Below are 19,897 nucleotides of genomic sequence, written 5' to 3' on the forward strand. Positions count from 1 at the left end.
CTGGCTAGTCAACTTCTAGCAATAGTTAACCACTATTGTCTTGGTTTCTTTATTTGTAAAGTGAATACAATATTATCTGTCTGATAGAGTCATTGTAAAGATTCAATTAGGCCGGGAGCGGTGGCTCACGCCTGTAATCCCAGCACTTTGGGAGGCCGAGGCGGGCGGATCACTAGGTCAGGAGATCGAGACCATCCTGGCTAACACCGTGAAACCCCACCTCTACTAAAAATACAAAAAAATTAGCCGGGCATGGTGGTGGGCACCTGTAGTCCCAGCTACTCGGGAGGCTGAGGCAGGAGAATGGCGTGAACCTGAGAGGTGGAGCTTGCAGTGAGCCGAGATCACACCACTGCACTCTAGGCTGGGCAACAGAGTGAGACTCAGTCTTAAAAAAAAAAAAAAAAGATTCAATTAACTGTTAATAATAGCACCTACCATACTGGACTCCTTGCAAATTAAATGGAACAATGTATGTAGTGTATTTAGCATGAGACCTGGCACATAAGAAATTCTCAATAAATGTTAGCAATTAGCCAAGGAGTTAGAAAGTAGAGGGGACACAGAAGGCAGAGAAAAAGCTAACTAAGGTTGGCTATGAAACTACAGCAACAAAAGAAAAAGTAAGTAAAACAGACTTCGTCAAAACTAAAATTTTTTTGTACATCAAAAGATATTATCAAGAAAATGAAGAGACAACTGATATGGTTTGGCTCTGTGTCCCCACTCAAGCTCATCTCCAGTTGTAATCCCCATATGTCAGGGGAGGGTCCTGGTAGGAGGTGACTGGATCGTGGGGGCAGTTCCCTCATGATGTTCTCATGACAGTGAGTGAGTTATCAGGAGGTCTGATGGTTTAAAAGCATGTGGCAGTTCCCCCCTCAATCTCTCTCTCCTGCTGCCATGTAAGACATGCCTTGCTTCCCCTTTGCCTTCCACCATGATTATAAGTTTCCCAAGGCCTCCCCAGCCATGCAGAACTGTGAGTCAATTAAACCTCTTTTCTTCATAAATGACCCAGTCTCAGGTAGTTCTTTACAGCAGTGTGAAAACAGACTAATACAACAACCCACACATAGAATGAGAGAAAACATTTGCAAATCATCTATACAATAAAGGTTTAGTACCTAGAATATATAAAGAATTTGTACAACTCAGCAACAAAATCATGATCCAATTTTAAAGTTGGGCAAAGGACTTGAATAGACATTTATCCAAAGAGGATATATAAATGGCCAACAGGCATAAGAAAAAAGCTCAACATTATTAGGGAAATGAAAATCAAAACTACAGTGACACACTAGGTTGACTGTAATTTTTAAAATGTAAATTAAGTGTTGGTGAGGATGTGGGGAAATTAAAGCTCTTGTACATTGCTAGTAGAAATGTAAAATGGTGCAGCCACTGAGGGAAACAGGTTGGGAGTTCCTCAAAAAGATCAACAGAATTACCATAAGACGTGGCAATTCCACTCCTAGGTATATAGCCCCCAAAACTGAAAACCTGTATTCAAAGAGAAACTTGTATATGAATGTTCCTAACAGCACCACTGCCAATAGCCAAAAGGTAGAAACAACTCAAATGTCCAACAAATGATGGCTGAATAAACAAAACGTAGTATATCCATATAATGGAATATTATTCAGCCACAGAAAGGGATTAAGTACTGATACATGCTACAAGGTGGATGAACCTTATATGTGAATATCATGCTAAATGAAAGAAGCCAGACACAAAAGGTCATCACTGTATTCTATTTACATGAAATGTCCAGAATAAATAGGTAAGTCCATAGAGAAAGAAAGCAGATTAGTGGTTGCCAGGGACTGTGGAAGGGAGGATAGAGAGAAAGTGCTTAGTGAATATGGTGTTTTCTTTTGGGGTGATAGAAATGCCTTGAAACTAGATAGAGGTGAAAGTTGCACAACAGTGTGAATGTACTAAAGCCCCCTGAATCGTACACTGTGAAGTGGTTAATGGTTAATTTTATGTAATGAGAATTTTACTTGAATTTCTTTTAACCTCCCACCTCCACCATTTTTGGGGGGGATGGGGTTTCTGAAGTGATTTCACCTTTATTTCCTTCACTTTTTAAGCCAATCATAAAGTTTCACAGTGATTTCTGGGGTGGGGGCAGAAGGAAGGTGGTGTTAAGAATCATCGGGGCTGTGGCCCAGTTGGCCCGTGGAGATGCAGGCAGGGTGGGCCCTCACTGGGGCAGCTGTAGGGGCACGGACTGCCCTGCCGGCAGGTAGGTGATGTTCCAAGAGCGAGAGCTGGTATGCAACGTCCTCCATGGCTTCCAGCTTACACAGCTCGATCAGGCTGTCCCCTGCGGTGGCCAGTGAGTTGGTCATCAGCTCTGCTGCCTTAGAGTCACCCTCAGCAGAGATGATGGTCGCCTTTTTCTGCTGCTCAGCCTTTTCCACCACAAATCTGGCCCTCTCTGCTTCATGCTGAGCCACCCTTTTGGTTTCCACGGCTTCTGTGAACTCCTTCCTGAAAGTCGGATGTGTCAAGGACACGTAGTCCAGGATGAACCCAAAGGTGGCTGCTCACTCTGTAAGGTCGTCGCTCACCTGCCTGGAGACCAGCTCCCTCTGGGTGATTAGTTCTCCAGCATCAAAGCGTGCCACCACTGACTTGAGGATTTGGTAGCGATGGGCGGCAGCACAAGCTCATCACAGTCCTCTCCGATGCTGGTGAAGATGTGAGGAAGCTGGCTAGCAATAGGCCGGAAAAGGATGTGCCGTGTGATGTTGACAATCTATAAATCTTTGCTACCAGTGATGACTGGCGCATTACGTGGTCGAGAACGGCAAAGATAATTGGTTTCTGTACCCATGGGATGAGAAAGTGAGTCCCTTCCCCTACCACAATGTCCTGTACTCCATGGAATTGGTCAAAGATGACAGCTCTGTGCCCAGCATCCACATTATATAAGGCAGAGTTTACCACTCCTCCTGCATCGGCTAAGGCCAGGCCAAACTTGCCAATGGACTCAAACACTTTGGCAGCCATGTTTTCTTCTGCTGGGCCCTCTCACACCTTCTTCCACTCTGATCTCCACATGAATTCCCCCAACCCCCTTTTTAAAAAGTTACTAAAGATTAGCTTTTTATCAAGGGCTAGATCAGGAAAGGGACAGAAATTGCTATTTTTCTTGGTGTATCATTCTTTGAATTTGGGAAGTAAAATTAATCAATGTATCACTCAATTTACATTACAGAATACAGAGAATCCTAAGTTCAGACTGCTCCTATGGGTAGAACAGCCTTTTAAAATTTAAATCTAAATGTGTCAAGTGCCTAACATGTGCCAAACACAGTAGCAGATACTTTACAGACAATGTCTGTTTTAATGGATCCCAACACTCTATAAGGTACAATCAGTAGTTCCCCAAACAACCGTAGGAGGGTGGTAGATAATAAGACCTGATTAAAGCATCTAATTTAACAGATGAAGTGACAATGTCAGAGAGGTTAAATGACTTGTCACTCATCACATCATCATCTGATCACCACAACATAAACCCAACTATACACAATACAATATTGCTCTATAAACTAGGAACTACCTATAACAGACATATTTAGCAATAATGCACTGTGCATACACAAATACTCTAAAGAGTGGATTCCTCATTAATCTGATAATGCTGAATCCAACTTTATTTTTCATTATCTTTAACCGACGTTTTAATTTCAAACAGTCCACCTGGTATTTCCCAAATACAACATGCCAGGGAATCAGTTTCATAATGTGCCCAAGTCACTCTTCACCACTGAGAATGGCATTTTTCTTTATTTTGCATTCCCATCAGCCACTTTTTAAATAACCTGAGGCTAGGCATTGTGACTCACATCTGTAATCCCAGCACTTTGAGAGGCCAAGGCAAGAGGAATGCCTGAGCCAGGAGGTTGAGGTTGCAGTGAACCATGATCATGTCATTGCACTCCAGCCTGGGCAACAGAGACTGTCAATTAATTAATTAGTTAATTAATAACGTGAACTTCAACTGGGCACAGTGGCTTACATCTATAATCCCAAGCACTTTGAGAGGCCAACGCAGAAGGATCACTTGAGACCAGGAGTTCGAGACCAGCCTGGGCAACAGCAAGACCCTGTCTCTACAAAAAATAAAAAAGGTTAGCCAACCATGCTGGCACATGCCTGTAGTCCCAGCTACTCGAGAGGCTGAGGAAGGAGGATTCCTTGGGCCTAAGAGTTAAGAGGCAGCAGTGAGTTATGATTGGGCCACAGCATTTCATCCTGGATGACAGAGGCCCTGTCTCTAAAAAAAAAAAAAAAAAAAGATCCACCACTGACTGCAACCAATAGCCTGACTGCTGCCCCTTCCTTTTGCAGTTTCAACAAAACAACTAACCAGCAGCATTTCTTCCTGATAAGAGACCACCAACCATGGAGTATGTATAGTCTGTTCTCACACTGCTGATAAAGACATACTCAAGACTGGGTAATTTATAAAGGAAAGAGATTTCATTGACTCACAGTTCAGCATGGCTGGGGAGGCCTCAGGAAACTTACAATCATGGCAGAAGGGGAAGCAAACACATCCTTCTTCACATGGTGGCAGCAAGGAGAAGTACAGAGTGAGGGCAGAGGAGAGCCCCTTATAAAACCATCAGATCTCATGAGAACTCACTATCAGGAGAACAGCATGGAGGTAACCACCTCCAAGATTCAATTACCTCCCACCAGGTCCCTCCTACCACATTAAGGAGATTATGGGAACTACAATTCAAGATGAGACGTAGGTCGGGGGGGGGCACAGCCAAACCATATAGAGTGGTTCTGGCCAGTCTACAGAGGAAGCACAGTAAAGGTTTTTGTGTGCTCTGCTTCATCTTTTGATGTCAGAGGATCAAAAACTCTACCCTGAGATCATGCTAATGCCGCCATTTTTTGGACACGGGTTCCATGCGATGGAAAGGTCTGAAGCTCAATTGCACATGTGCACATTTTCTCCTTCCATGAATATTCATGATGCCTCCTAGAGCTTACTGGACATATATATTTGGCCACCCTGCCCAGCATAAATTCCTGTTCCCTTTGCCCCTCCCTGGAAGTGTGTTTCCGACTTCTGGTGGGAGGCTTTGCTTCCCAGCTTGTCAGGATGACCACCCTGCAGGCTGCAACCCTTTATGAGAAATAAAGCTCTCGTTTCCAAATTTATGACCCTTTTCATTCTTCAGTCGACATGATTACATTAAACATCTCCTTAGCTTATAAACAGTACACAAACACACCAGTAGGACAATCGTGTCTACTACACAAGTGCCCTTGAAATACTGTATATAACTCAGGTCTAATAAAAGTGAAAGAGGTGTAATGAGATCTACCTGGTAATTCCACTAGTTAACTTATCTTCGTGGTCCACATTTATATCCACCAAGATAGATAAACATAAGGGAAGGTCTAGTATAGATTATTTGACTTATTTCAACCTAATTCATCCAGTTTAAGATTTTAGGCTGGGCACGGTGGCTCACGCCTGTAATCCCAGCACTTTGGGAGGCCAAGGCGGGCAGATCACCTGAGGTCAGGAGTTCAAGACCAGCCTGGTTAACATGGCAAAACCCCGTCTCAACTAAAAATACAAAAATCAGCTGGGCGGAGTGGTGCGCACCTGTAATCTCAGCTACTTAGGAGGCTGAGGCAGGACAATCGCCTGAACCCGGGAGGCGGAGGTTGCAGTGAGCCAAGATCGTGCCACTGTACTCCAGCCTGGGTGACAGAGTGAAACTCTGACTCAAAAAAATAAAATAAACTAAAATAATATTCTTCATATAAGAAGTGGGTAAATTCTCCAAAAACAGAGACCCTGGATTTTATTCACTGTGCCTTACCTCACTAAGAGATTTAGAAATGAGATTTAGAAAGCTATTCTCCTTTTAAGCCACCATGCTTATCACACTAACACTACAATGAAGTCCTATGTTTGGGCCAGAGTCTCCTGGTGAATAATTACCTTTTCTTTAAGGATTAAATAAATCTTAAAGGCACGTGTTTAAACATACTGATGCTGAGGCCCAGCACACCCGTAGGTAGTTTACACCTAGGAGAATTCAAGTAAATCTACTTGTCATGCCTGACTCAGGCCTGGTCAAGAACTTCAAAACAGCCTCACCAAAAGATAGTTTAATAAACAATTTATACATCTTGAAGACTGAAATAAATAATGGTAGTATCAACAACAAATGTGAGAAAAGAAAGGAAGAATGCTCATCTATTCTCAACTAATTTTTTTTTCTCATCCCTGAAAAGTCAAAACCATGGAAGCTCAACACAATTCCTTCTTGTTATACAACATTTGGCTGGATCCTCTTTCTACTTTTTGGTAAACTCCCAGACTGCCAATAAAATTATGTTAAACAACTTAACGACTAACAGACTTTTCAAAATGAACACTCAGTGAAATTCACTTCCAACTAAATCTTTTTAAAGGGGCTTCATATAATCCAACACAATTTTTCTCAGTTACAGGGATTATTATACTCCACATACAATAGTGGTGGATTGACCAATAGTCAGAAAACCTATTTTCTGGTCCTGGTTCTGCTAGCTAAATCAACCTGAACCAGTGGTTAGTATTTCTGAGCTTTAGTTTCAGCATCTTTACAATGTAGTTGCAAACTAAATGAACACCCAAGACCCTATGAGTCCATGACTATGATGAATATAAAATCACAGTAATGAATTCTCTCATCTTTAATTTCTTTAAAAAAAAAACCACACATCCACAAGTTTTAGAAACAGTATGTCAAGTCAGAGCTGTGATTTAAAATAATAAACCTACAGCTAGCTCATCTTCAAAAATTTAAAATAGAAAGAACATGAATAACTGAATTAAAAGAAAAATGTTTTGATTATTTTTACCTTCTCTCCCACACACCTTTAACAAGAAAAGAAGAAAACTTGAGGCTAGTTTCTATGACTTTTATTTCTTCTGTGAACCCTTAGGTGGAAATGTTAAAGACTGGTGAAATAACTTTCTGTTTATCATTCGAAGTTTGTTTTATTCAACTTCTTAGATAAGCTACCCTTTCAGATGCAGCAGATGGGCAGCAGGTACAGCTGACTGTGAGCTTCATGGAATCAAAGAAAGCATACTTTCCTCCCTTCAAGAAGCTACCTCTCACAAGTAGAACTTTTAATACAAGTCTGATTTAAACATCCTCTTATGTACTTTTCAGCGATTTCATTTATTTACTTACATGACTTTTTATTCTACAAACGCACCATAGAAATTTCCTGGTCTCCAGCAAAAGTTTCAAATATCAATTATTTAACAAAGCTTACTGTCTGGACTAGAGCTCAAAGAGACAGAAAACAACTTCTCTGATGCCTGAAGTTACAGTTGTGCTGTTATGGACCTATTCACCTACTTTGCAATTAATTAATTAAAAAATTAATACTATCTGCTATTTAACATTTTGAAAACCCCTTCAATCCTTCACAAGATTAGGACACTACTAAACATATAAACTTGGTATTTTATTAAATTCTATTAGATGTACAATAGCCCTCGTTTTACTTAAATTGTCATTGATCCTTAAGATGCAAGGACATCTGAAACAATTCTTTAAATGTTATAACTTTCTATGCCATTTGCTGGCCCTTACTAACTTACTACTCTATTGCCTTTCCCTTTTAGTTTGTCAGAATGAACAAGACCTTTAAGATGCTGGTATGTGGCAGCGCTGTTTACAATACCAACATTGAAACCATAAGGGGCCACTAAATACATTATAATATGTAATTATAGAACATGTATAGCACACATAATAGCATATATAGTATATAATTATGGTGCATACTAATCTCTTATACCATATTTATATCTATATTATATGGAGCATAACTATATTACACATTATAGCGTATCAGTACAACAGAACACAATACAGTTATCAAAAATTATGGCACCAAAGAATGGTGACTGGCAGTGAAAACTTGTCTATGATACACAGCCAAGTGAAGAAAAAATGGATTATTTTTTAATTAATTAACAAAAATTAACTATTTTGTTTTAACAATGTTTATTTCTCCAGAAGATCTTTAATTGAAATTTCTAAGGATCATCACCTAATGATGAGTCAAAAGAAGTTTACCAATAATCTAGCTCATAAATAATCTAATTCCCAGATACAGTGGCAGGAGTAACAAGTACAGTAGCCATTTTTTGTTTTGGGAAAAAAATCTAAAGAATCTAAAAGAGCCACAGACCAAAAAGTTGATGGTAGTTACCTCTAGGTAGAGGAATATAAATAATTTTTCTTTTCTTTTTTTTTACTTAGCTGGATTTTCTAATTTTTCTATAAGTAAATATATTTGTGTAATGTTTTCATAGTTTAAAATTAAAATAAAATTATATTCTGTATATTAGTTAAACAGAATTGGGCCAGGTGCAATGGCTCATACCTATAATCCCAGCACTTTGGGAGGCCAAGGCGGGCAGATCACCTGAGGTCAGGAGTTCAAGACCAGCCCGGCCAACATGGTGAAACCCCATCTCTACTAAAAATACAAAAATTAGCTGGGCGTGGTTGCAGGCACCTGTAATCCCAGCTACTTGGGAGGCTGAGGCAGGAGAATCGCTTGAACCCAGGAGGCAGAGGTTCAGTGAGTGGAGATTGTGCCACTGCACTCCAGCCTGAGCGACAGAGCAAGATTCGGTCTCAAAAAACAAGAAACAAAAACAAAAAAAACCCCCAAAAAAACCAGAATTACACTATGCAAGCCCCCATGTGGTTACTGCCACAATTGAGATGTCTGCTTAATTCAGTTTGTATTTAAAGCCTCGGACAGAAAAACACATAAACTCAAGTTTTCCAGAAATGAAACAAACAAAAAAGCACCAAACCTACTCAACCACCTCTGGAGAAAGGGGAGTCCACTGCCCACTATACGTTACTGCCATAGTTCATCTCTCCCAACCTGAGATCAAGAAGTACACTGGCAAAGTGGAGGAAAAAAGGTGTGATTAAAAACCAAAATGGATTAAAGGGTAGAAAGAGGGTGAATTGTTGTGTTTTTTTCCTACTGCTTTACCATAACACCAAATACTTGGAGAAGGAGTTGTAAAACTCAGCATTAAGAGATGGTGGTTTGTCCTATGACGGGAATTTATATCAACAAAATGCCTTACAAGCCAGGTAGGGTGGTGTGTGCCTGTAATCCCAGCTACTCAGGAGGCTGAGGCAGGAAAATCAGTTGAGACCAAGAATTCAAGACCAGCCTGGGCAATATAGCAAGACTCCATATAAAAAAAAAAAGCCTTATATTCATGAGTTATTTCTCTAGCATGCTCAAGATTCAAACAGAATCAAAGTTCACACAAAGTTCCCTCTAAACTAGGACTCCCCTGAAACCTTCTAAACTCAAGATTTCATTTAAATGTAACACAGCCACCTTCAGTTAGTTAGCTGATCCCAATAACGTAAGAGTAGCTTGGGAAACACCTACTGAACATCACAAGGACTGCTGTAATATTTTACATTGAATATTTTCTGATGGAATCTACCATTCCTTCTGACAAGGGCTACTCAGTCTAACAGCACCAGCAAGGCCACATTCATCTTCAGGGGGCCTCCTGGCCTGTGATGCCTCCAGTCCTTTCTATCATATGCTATCTGAGTATACAATTGTCTCCTTCACTGAAAATGAGCATGGCATTGTACCATGACTGAATCCTTAATATAAAGTATATTTAGGTAAGTTCACCCTTTATGTAATAACTGTGGTCTCACATTTATACTACATAAATAAAATCTATTCTTTGAATTATTACGTAAAGCAAACTTTCCCAATTAATGGAAGCCTTAAACATTTTTTTAGAATGCAGGTACTCTCCATGTCCCCCCACCCCCCACTTTAGCTACTTTTATACATTTATATTTTCTTACATCAGGTTTTAAGAGTGGACCATACTTGTATTTTGACAAGGCTGGCAGCTTCTGATTAGAGATAGAATGTGTACATGAATACAGACAGAAATTTTAACAGGCAGCACATAATATTTGTTCTATAAGAGCTATTTAGACACAACCTAAATATGCTTGAGAAATTGGTCCACTTGAAAGCTCATGTTGAAATTGGAAAATTCTTCTTTCATTTAAGAGATAACCAAGTGAAGAAACAAACAACAAAAGACACTCTCCTTATGAGAAAAGGATTCTAATGGTCCCTGCTGGGTAAGGTATATGCGTGATGCTTAGCATTGGAAAGCCTGTCTCTGAAATATGATAAAGCTCTGGACCTAATCTCATCTAATGGTAAATTTCTGCCAGAGTTGTGGAAATTGTGGGTAACTGTTTAGATGAGCCATCTCAAGCCCTACTAATGCCCTCAATTTCTCCTTTCTTCCTTTGCTCGGGCTTTAGGGGTTCAATCTACTTATATTCCCTGAACATTTCCTCACCCACTCTATCCCCTGGACTATGGAATGAGAGGCTATCTCTCCAGCGACCTCTTTTCTTATTGCCCTTAGAGACAAATAAACCTGGGCCAAGTTACCAAACTACCTAACTTTACTTCTCTGTAAAATGGGAATAGTATTAGTACTTAACTCAGAGATTAGGATATGAATACCAAATCCTTAGACTAGTATGATACATACTTAGCATTATGTGTCAGCCATATGCTTGTATTATCATTAGTATTAAGTAGAACGTTTGATTTACAAGCACTACGTATTACTATCACTATTATTATTTGATTGTTAACTGTTATATAAAGTGAAAATAACAACATGAAATCTTCTACTTTAGAAATCTCACAAAAATCTTGCATTCATGGCTCCTCATTACTTGATGATCAACAAAGCACCATCGCCAAAACTTCCATTTTGAGTTGGCTCAAAATGGCTCCTCCATTTTTCTCATATCTGTTCCTCTCTTGTGTCTTTCTCTCACCTAGCCTCATTTATTCAAACTCTGTTGTTCCCTTATGGCCTAACTTAAATGGGCCCTCCTTCACAAAGCTTTCTATGAAGCCCACCTTCTAACATAGTAATAACTTACCATTTTTATATTACATTGTTCTGTGTTTGTGTCTCTCCCCAATTAGAATGTAAGCTTCATGAGGATAGGAATAACTGCATTTTGTTAGTGGATGAATCCTTGTGCCTAGAATAGTACCTGGCATATAGATTACCAATAAAAATTGTTGAATAATTAATATTCAATCTGGCCTACGTCAGACTTGTTAGATTAATAAATCCTTATCTGTTTAAGCCACCATAGTTGTGTATTCTGTTACTTAAAGCTGAAGACATTCCTGATGTTAAAGCATTATAGAATATGCATAGAATATTTGTTATTATCCCCATCATTGTTACTACTGTTATGAATTAACCAGCATTTATTATGTGCTTACTATGTGCTAGGCATGATGTTCAGTATTTTTAGCACATTGCTAAATAAGCATCATCTTTTTTAACCTTTACAGTAATTTCTGAAGCACATACCAATTTTAGAGATGAAGAAACTGAGGCTCAGAAAAGCTGAATAGTTTGCTCAAGGTAACAAAACTAGGAAATGACTGGCACAAACTATAAATGCAAATTTCTGGCTCCAGTGCCTATACTCTTACCTAGTATGCTGTACTGCCATGTCTGTGAAATATACATAGAAGCATTTTCCTCTTGAAATAACTATAAGCTCTACAAGCCAGAAATCCTGTTCTCCAAGCCATGGTATCCACTAAGCAATTAATATATTGGGCCCTCAAGTAGCTGCTCAGTAAATATTTGTTACAGAGATAGACAAGTGAATACCAATCCTGCTCTGGGAATCTGAGTTTTTATAAAAATGAGACATGAATATACACTGTTAAAAAATTAATTTACTATATTCTCAAGTATGTGCCCCTAGTTTCTCTTGATTGCAGGAATTTTTCATTCTGTTTTGGTTATATTTGTCACTCAGGCATCTGGAATCAAAATATCATCTCTGCTATGGTCTGAATGTTTGTGTTCCTCCAAAATTCATAGTTGAAACCCTAATCCGCAAAGTGATGGTACTAGGAGGGGGCATTTGTGGATGGTTGGATCACGAGGACAGAGCCCTCATGAATGGGATCAGTCCTCTTTTGGAGGTCTGAGAGAGCTCATTTGCCCCCTCTGCCATGAGAGGACACAGTGCGAAAGTACCATCTGTGAACCAGGAAACAGTCCCTCGCCATATACCAAATCTTCCAGGAACTTGATCTTGGACTTCACAGTCTTCAGAACTGTGAGAAATAAATTTCTGTTGTTCATAAGCCACCTGGTTTATGGTATTTTGTTTTAGCAGCCCAAACAGGTTAAAACAGTCTCCTAACAAATTAAATAACTGGTGCTCTATGTATTTAAAGATAATGATGGATTTATTTTCAATACATGGCTTTCTGCCACATATGGTAACCCCTAGGCCCTTAGGCAGCTATTTTTTTATGCAAAATATTTTATGCCAGTCCCTTGTTGGGTAAGACAAGTAAATAAATGAAAACACACAAACACACACACATACACACACACACACACACACACACACACACACACACACACACACAACACACACACACACACACACACACACACACACACACACACACACACACAGCATACACATAAATACATAAAAACATATATGGAGAAGGCAGTCAAAAACTGACTGGACCCATGAAGAGAATCCCCAATGCATGCAATTCTCTAATTCTCTTTTCCTTGCCTTCAGCTTAGTGATCTATAATAGCTTCCCATATTAGACAATAAGTAGAGATGTGTAAGCAGATGCAGATAGATGAATGAACTGGGTGATCTGAAAATCTGTGAATTGAAGCATCTAATACATGAATTGAAATTAAAAAAAAAAAATTCTCCTCCTCCAAACAGTTGTATGAACAAATCAAAAGGAAAAGAAGAGTTGGAGGGAAAATGAGACAAAGAACAAATCTGGTCTATGTGACACATTTATAAAACTGATGGCCTGTCAGCAAGACACCAATGAATATTTTTGCAGGATAAAAATGGCAACGCAGGTCTAAAAATAAACCACTGCGCTGCAGACCTGTCTGGTTCAGCTACACCACTGGAATATAAACATCCTCACTAGTACATTTTGACACAAGGTTTCACAAAGAAGGAAAAACTGAACGTTTTGTTAGTAAGACAAGATATTTCACATGGTTATAAATCAATTATGTTCTCTATATAATATACATTGAATTTAAGTGTAATGATTTTCATTTTCTAAAAAAGGTAAAATAAATGGTAATGGCAATATGCCACTAACTAACCTTTTATAAAAGGCTATTTCCTCCCAACCCAATTATAATAAAATAAGAGTGGTATTATCATCATCTCATGATAATATGATAATATCCTAAAATAGGAATTTAAAAATAAAATTATAAATTATTTCTAAGCTGACTTGAATGGCAGATCTAGTCAAAATGCTATCTCCAAATGGCTCTTGAAAAGGGGTGAAAACGTTATTATCTCATTTTGCATCCAAATTTACAATAAAAGCTACTGTCTAAAATGCAAAAGTGAATTTACTATCCTTTACAAGTAGCACTTTAATTCATCAAATCCATTCACCTTATTCAATCTTGCCTTATGTTACAATTCTGGTCTTAGCTAAATAGTGATTTCAATTCTAAGAGTTACAAACCTCTGGAAGGTTCTCCTAGAACATTCTGATTACTATCATGCCACCTTTTTTTAATAGTAAAAATGAATTAATTCTCCATAACAATAAAATGTGAATAATAAATTACACTTGATCCTTTATGACCACACTGAATTGGAATAAATAGAAAATTTAAAATGACCGTTCTGCTTCCACCCGTGGCCACTAGTCTATTCACAGCACAGCAGCCAGGGGCATCTCTGCAAAAAGTAAATGACATCACATCACTTCCCCTGTTCAATTCCTTCAGTGACTTCCTATTACTCAAAATAGCACACCACCACGGCAGGTGAATTCTTAATTTTTTTTTTCTTGTTGCCCAGGCTGGAGTGCAATGGCGCAGTCTCGGCTCACTGCAACCTCTGCCTCCCGGGTTCAAGCAATTCTCCTGCCTCAGCCTCCCAAGTAGCTGGGATTACAGGCACCTGCCACCACTCCCAGCTAGTACTTTTGTATTTTTAGTAGAGATGGGGTTTCACCATGTTGGCCAGGCTGGTCTCTAACTCCTGGCCTCTAGTGATCTGCCCATCTCGGCCTCCCAAAGTGCTGGGATTACAGGTGTGAGCCACCACACCTGGCCAATTCTTAAGTTTTTGGAAGAGACAAGAGCTCACTATGTTAGCCAGGCTGGTCTTGAACCCCTGTCCTAAAGCAATCCTTCTGCTTCAGCCTCCCGATGTGCTGGGATTATAGGTGTGAGCCACAGTGACTAGTCTCCTTGCCTAATTCTTGACGGCAGATAGCTACACGTTAAAATATAAATACATCCTCCAATATACATCTGTATACTTCCTCCACTGCAGTTGGTATGCCATCCAAGTAATGGCAAAGTCTTCTAATGAAGAGGAAAAAAAAAACACATATAAAGAGCTGTAAGAGAAAAACAATTTCACTTTAGGAGTTTTCATTTTCAACTATATTTTTGCAGTAGGGTCACAAAGTTAATAATGGTCAAGAGAAAATCTCAATTCCCACTTCGAGCTTGCTCCTCTGTCAGAACTCCCCATGGGACCACCCATTTATCCAGTTGCTCAAGCCAAAAGCCTCAAAGTTGGCTTTGATTCCTCCCATTCCCATATCCCATACTCAATCATCCATAAGACCTGTCTAATACATACCACGTATGACCACTTCTCACTCCTAAAAGTACCATGCCCTTGTTCAAGACCCCATCATTTATACCTCCCCTAGATGACTGCAAGCCTCCTTAACAACATCCTCTTCCACGCTTTGCCACTAGTCTATTTACCACACAGCAGCTACAGACATCTTTGCAAAAAGTAAATGACATCACAGCCTTAGCCTTGTTCAATTCCTTCAATGACTTCCCATTACTCAGAATAAGTAGAGATGACTTCTCATTACTCAGAATAAGTTTTTTTATGTCCTACAGGATATTTCATGACCTCGTTCATGCCCCTCTTCTACTACCATTTTCTCCTCTTATACTCTCAGCTTTGCCTTTCCTCAAACGCCCCAAGCCCAGGCCCACCCATGGGTCATTTCACTTGCTTTTTCCTCTGCCTGGAACATTCTTTTTCTTTTTTGAGACGGAGTCTCACTCTGTCACCCAGGCTGGAGTGCAGTGGTGCGATCTTGGCTCACTGCAACCTCTGCCTCCCAGGTTCAAGCGATTCTCCTGGCTTAGCCTCCCAAGTAGCTGGGACTACAAGCACCTGCCACCACACCCAGCTAATGTTTTTGTGTTTTTAGTAGAGATGGGGTTTCACCATGTTAGCCAGGATGGTCTCGATCTCCTGACCTCGTGATCCGCCCACCTCGGCCTCCAAACGTGCTGAGATTACAGGCATCAGCCACCACGCTCAGCCTGCCTGGAACACTCTTACCCCATGTTTGGCTCCTTCTCACACTAAGGCCACTCAATGTCATGTCTTCAGAGAGGGCTTCCTAACCACCATATCTAAAACATCCCCATCCCAACTACCTATTTACTAGTTACTTTCTATCCCAGATTCTTGCTTTATTCCACTTCCATGTGCAATTACATTATTTATCTAGTGTTATTGTCCATCTTCCCACACTTGAATGTAAGCTCTATGACTGTCTTGCTCATCACCGTATTCCCTTTAAAAAACTAACATATAAATTAATAATCTACAGCAGCAAAAACTGCAAACTCAAATACCTAAAGGAGCCAAGAGGTCATGAAAGTGAGTAAATCAGGCAATTTCCAGCTAATATGGAAACGAAGGCCCAACACAAAAACAGTTCACTATTTTTCAAGAGAGACCTGATATACAACCTTCTAGATAAAATCTTCCAATTGTTTGATGATAAACTTTGTTGTTTTTTTTTTCATTAAGACTCTATCCAAGCCAAATATACCATATCTGTGAGCCAGATACATACACAGGCTACCACTTGTTAACTTCTCACCTATAGTAAATCTTCCAAGTTTAAACTTACTAGGTGCAATATTATTCTATAGATGACTATAAGTCATCCCATTCCACATGTTCTTTTGCAACATGAATTTGCATTCCTTCCATCAAGAGATGGAATCTATTTTCCCTTCCTTGGATATGTGACTTGTTTGATCGACTTGCTTAAGGGAAGTGTCAAACAGCCTAAAATATGCAGCATTGGTTTTGGGACCTGATGGCAGGCAGAGGCTGAAAAAGTGGAAAGTCAGTTGTTAGCAAAGGCCAGAAGAGCCATGAGAAAATTGCTATTAGATGCAGGAGAGAGAGTGACTCATGTTACACAGTGGTGGAATGTTTGGCAAGACTGTTGTCTGCAATAATATTTACCTAATTTAACAATTACATAAGATAGAATATTTACCTAATTAACTTATCTACTGGCTAAACATATTTCCAGGTAGAACACTGAAAGTAGTACCAATTGGCTTCTTTCAGCTGCATATGATAAAGTATGGGGAAGAGAGAAATAAACTAAAGAAGGACCTGTTTAATTTTTAAGCAGAATTTAGAGGAAGTAAAGAGGGCCCAAAACAGTCTCTACAACTGGTGAAAGATCTGAAATTTAAAAATGGTCTCTGGGGAGATATCAAATCAGAGGTTTGTCCATAAGATCTTTTGTTGAGACCTTGAAAATACAGACCCTTCTCATCTATACAAACGGACTTCTAAGAATCTTAATGACCTTTTTCTTCAATAGACAGATCCAAAGTAAAGACAGTTCTGTCCTGGAAAGGGATTATAAATGTGGCTTTTGGGACATAGAATCAATCCTTAATAACATTCATAGAAAACTCTCAAGGTTTTAAAGAAAACTACAGTACTAAAAGTACCACCAGTTTGGACTAAAAGAGAAACAGTTCAAAATGGGAGAAATAAAATATCTATGGGTTCCCAACTTCACATAGGTAAGAAGCAGGTTGAAAAGCTACTCAGCTACAAATATGACCTATTTCTTATGAAAAAGAAAAAAGGAAGAGAAAGCCAAGAGCCCAAAGGGTTGAGCTAATAGTCTTACAAAACGATGTACTAGGGAACAACTCTCAAGGAGCAAAACTGGGCACTATTCAAGGTGTGTGTATATATATATATATATATATATATATATTTTTTTTTTTTTCTGAAGTCCTTGTCCTTTATTGTGCAAGGAGTGAAGGAAGCAGACAGACCAGTTGGACCATAGTAGATGGGTGCATGAGGACAAACTGCTACCTGAAAGCCAGCCAACTCACACTTGCCTGAAATGGATGCTAATACCCTTCAAACTCTGGGCATTGGTTTCACACACAGCCTCTTCCAGGGATAAAAGGGGTTCTTCTAAAGCTTCTTGTTGCCCTCAACCATGGAGGCAAGTTCTGAGTTCTGGTTTTCCTAGGATGCTAACTCTAGTCACATAGATCTCTGGAGTGATCAAACATGGTGGAGTGGCAGGGTGAGTATTCCAAAAGCATAAGTAAAACAGGAGTCTTGACCAAGCCCTGTTACAATGTCAATGCCTGTGTATGGCCTCCCAGCCTAACCAGAAATTGACAGAGGCATGTATATGGTGAAAAGATATATATATATATATATATATATATTTAGAATTAGCCATGTGGACTCAGTTTAGATGATCCCAATTTTGTTGGCAACATCCAAAGCATTGTAATCAGGAGCCAGTCGAACACATGCTTTCTTCTCTCCATCAGGCTGAATCAGGGTGTTGCCTTGGCCACATCAATATCATAGAGCTTCTTCACAGCCTTTTTGATCTGGTGCTTGTTGGCTTTAACATCCACAATGAACACAAGTGTGTTGTTGTCTTCTATCTTCTTCACGGCAGACTCAGTGGTCAGTGGAAACTTGATGACAGACGAGTCAAGCTTGTTTCTCCTGGGGGTGCTTTTCCAAGGATATTTGGGCTGCCTCCAGAGTTGCGGTGTCTTGCACAAGAAGGCGGGTGACATGCGGGTCTTCTTTTTTTTGTGGCTGTGAACACCTTTCAACACTGCCTTCTTGGCCTTTAAAGCCTTTGCTCTGGCTTCAGCTTTAGGAGGGGCAGGAGCTTCCTTCTTTGCTTTCGGCGCCATCTTGTGAAAAGGCTATTCAAGGTATATTTTTGATACATGGGGTAAGAGACATGTGCCCAGATGAATTTCAAAATTGCTATGGAACAGTGCTTCCAATTCTTCCTCTTTTTAAATGAGAGCATCTACTACAGTTTTCTTGCCCCTGTCTCACCACTGTATGTTGGATGGGGGATGGGAGACAGAGGCAGGTAACTTATATTTTCATTCACAGATTTCTAGATCTAAAGAAGCTGTACTGGAGCAGCTGTGCCTAAGAAATCTCATATGCATCTGGACTTTAGCTAGATGAAAAGATACTGGACTCCAGGTCGATGCCATAATGGGATAAGACTTCCAAGAGAGGAGTAGGTATATTCTGCACGTGGAAGAAATGTGAATTGTTATGTTCAGAAGGCAGACTGTAGCAGACTATTTCCAAAGATAGCTGCAACAATACCTTCCATCTCATGCCACTTTGCTGTAGGAACTTGACATTCTCCAATCAAAAAGTAGAATCTTTTCCCTTCCACTTAAATCTGAGCTGGTCCTGTGACTTGCTTTGACCAACATAATTCGGTAGAACTGGCCAGGCGCAGTGGCTCATGCCCGTAATCCCAACACTTGAGGAGGCCAAGGTGGGTGGATTGCTTGAGGCCAGGAGTTTGAGACCAGCCTGAGCAACATGGCAAAATTCCGTCTCTACTAAAAATACAAAAATAAGCTGAGTATGGTGGCACATGCCTGTAATCCCAGCTTGTTGGGAGGCTGAGGTATGAGAATTGCTTAAACCCAGGAGGTGGAGGTTGCAATGAGCCACGCTGCACTCCAGCCTGGGCGACAGAGCAAGACTCTGTCTCAAAAAAAAAAAAAAAAAAAAAGAACGTGTCATAACTGACAGTGTATAACTTTCAGATCAAGGCCTTAAGATACCTTACAACTTCTGTTTTCACCTTAGAACAATCTCAGTACCATGTAAGGAAGCTCAACCTAGTCTAGTAAATAATGAGAGACCACATGGAAGAAAACTGAGGCTTCCTTGGTAACAACTAGTATCAAGGCCCCAGACATGGAGGTGAGGCCATCATGAACCCTCTACCCCCAGCCACTACCATGTGGAATAGAAAAAACTTGTCTCCAATAAGCCCTGCCCAAACTCCAGATCCACAAAATCATAAGCAATAACTTTTTTTAATCACTAAGTTTTAGGATAGTTTGTTATATAGCAATATGTATCTGAGACACTGGAGAAAAGCCTAATCTGAATAATGGAAATGAGTGAATTCTTGAGTTTTTAAAAAACACATTTCTAATATGGTTTAAGCATCCACAGTGACTTTTAGGATAATAGCCTAGGATTCATTCCTTCACATACCAAATATTTACTGAGCTTCTAACATATGTCAGGTACTGTTCTAGGCCCTGAGAAAACAGTGAATTAAAGTCCTTATGGAATTGATATTCCAGTAAGAGGAACAAAAACAGGCCTCTAAGGATCTGCTTTAATAAGTAAGATGATTTCTTATTAGCACATCAATATTGTAAGTTAGTGTTTGCCAAATAACTAAATCTAGTCTTAACTTTCTCCTTGAAATCGTTACTTGGATGCTTTATCACTGTACCAGGAGCTATTTTTAGCCCAGCTTTTCTTCAGACTGAGCTAGAAAAAAAGCAAGGTCAAAATGATATAAGACCGCTAGTAAATTTTGTGCAC

At 39.7% G+C, this 19,897-nt stretch overlaps 1 protein-coding gene and 2 pseudogenes across 2 annotated transcripts in view; all 3 read right to left on the reverse strand.

The window, feature by feature from the left end:
- The window catches only part of HSD17B12 (hydroxysteroid 17-beta dehydrogenase 12), a 168,823-nt gene that overhangs the window by 116,939 nt on the left and 31,987 nt on the right, over positions 1-19,897 (reverse strand). The window lies entirely within an intron of this gene.
- Positions 1,949-3,066, reverse strand: LOC116476333 (prohibitin 1-like; annotated as a pseudogene).
- On the reverse strand, positions 17,572-18,207 carry LOC116476334 (large ribosomal subunit protein uL23-like; annotated as a pseudogene).

This window comes from Hylobates moloch, unplaced genomic scaffold (genome assembly GCF_009828535.3).
Source record: "Hylobates moloch isolate HMO894 unplaced genomic scaffold, HMol_V3 SCAFFOLD_11, whole genome shotgun sequence".
Classification (NCBI taxonomy): Eukaryota; Metazoa; Chordata; class Mammalia; order Primates; family Hylobatidae; genus Hylobates; species Hylobates moloch.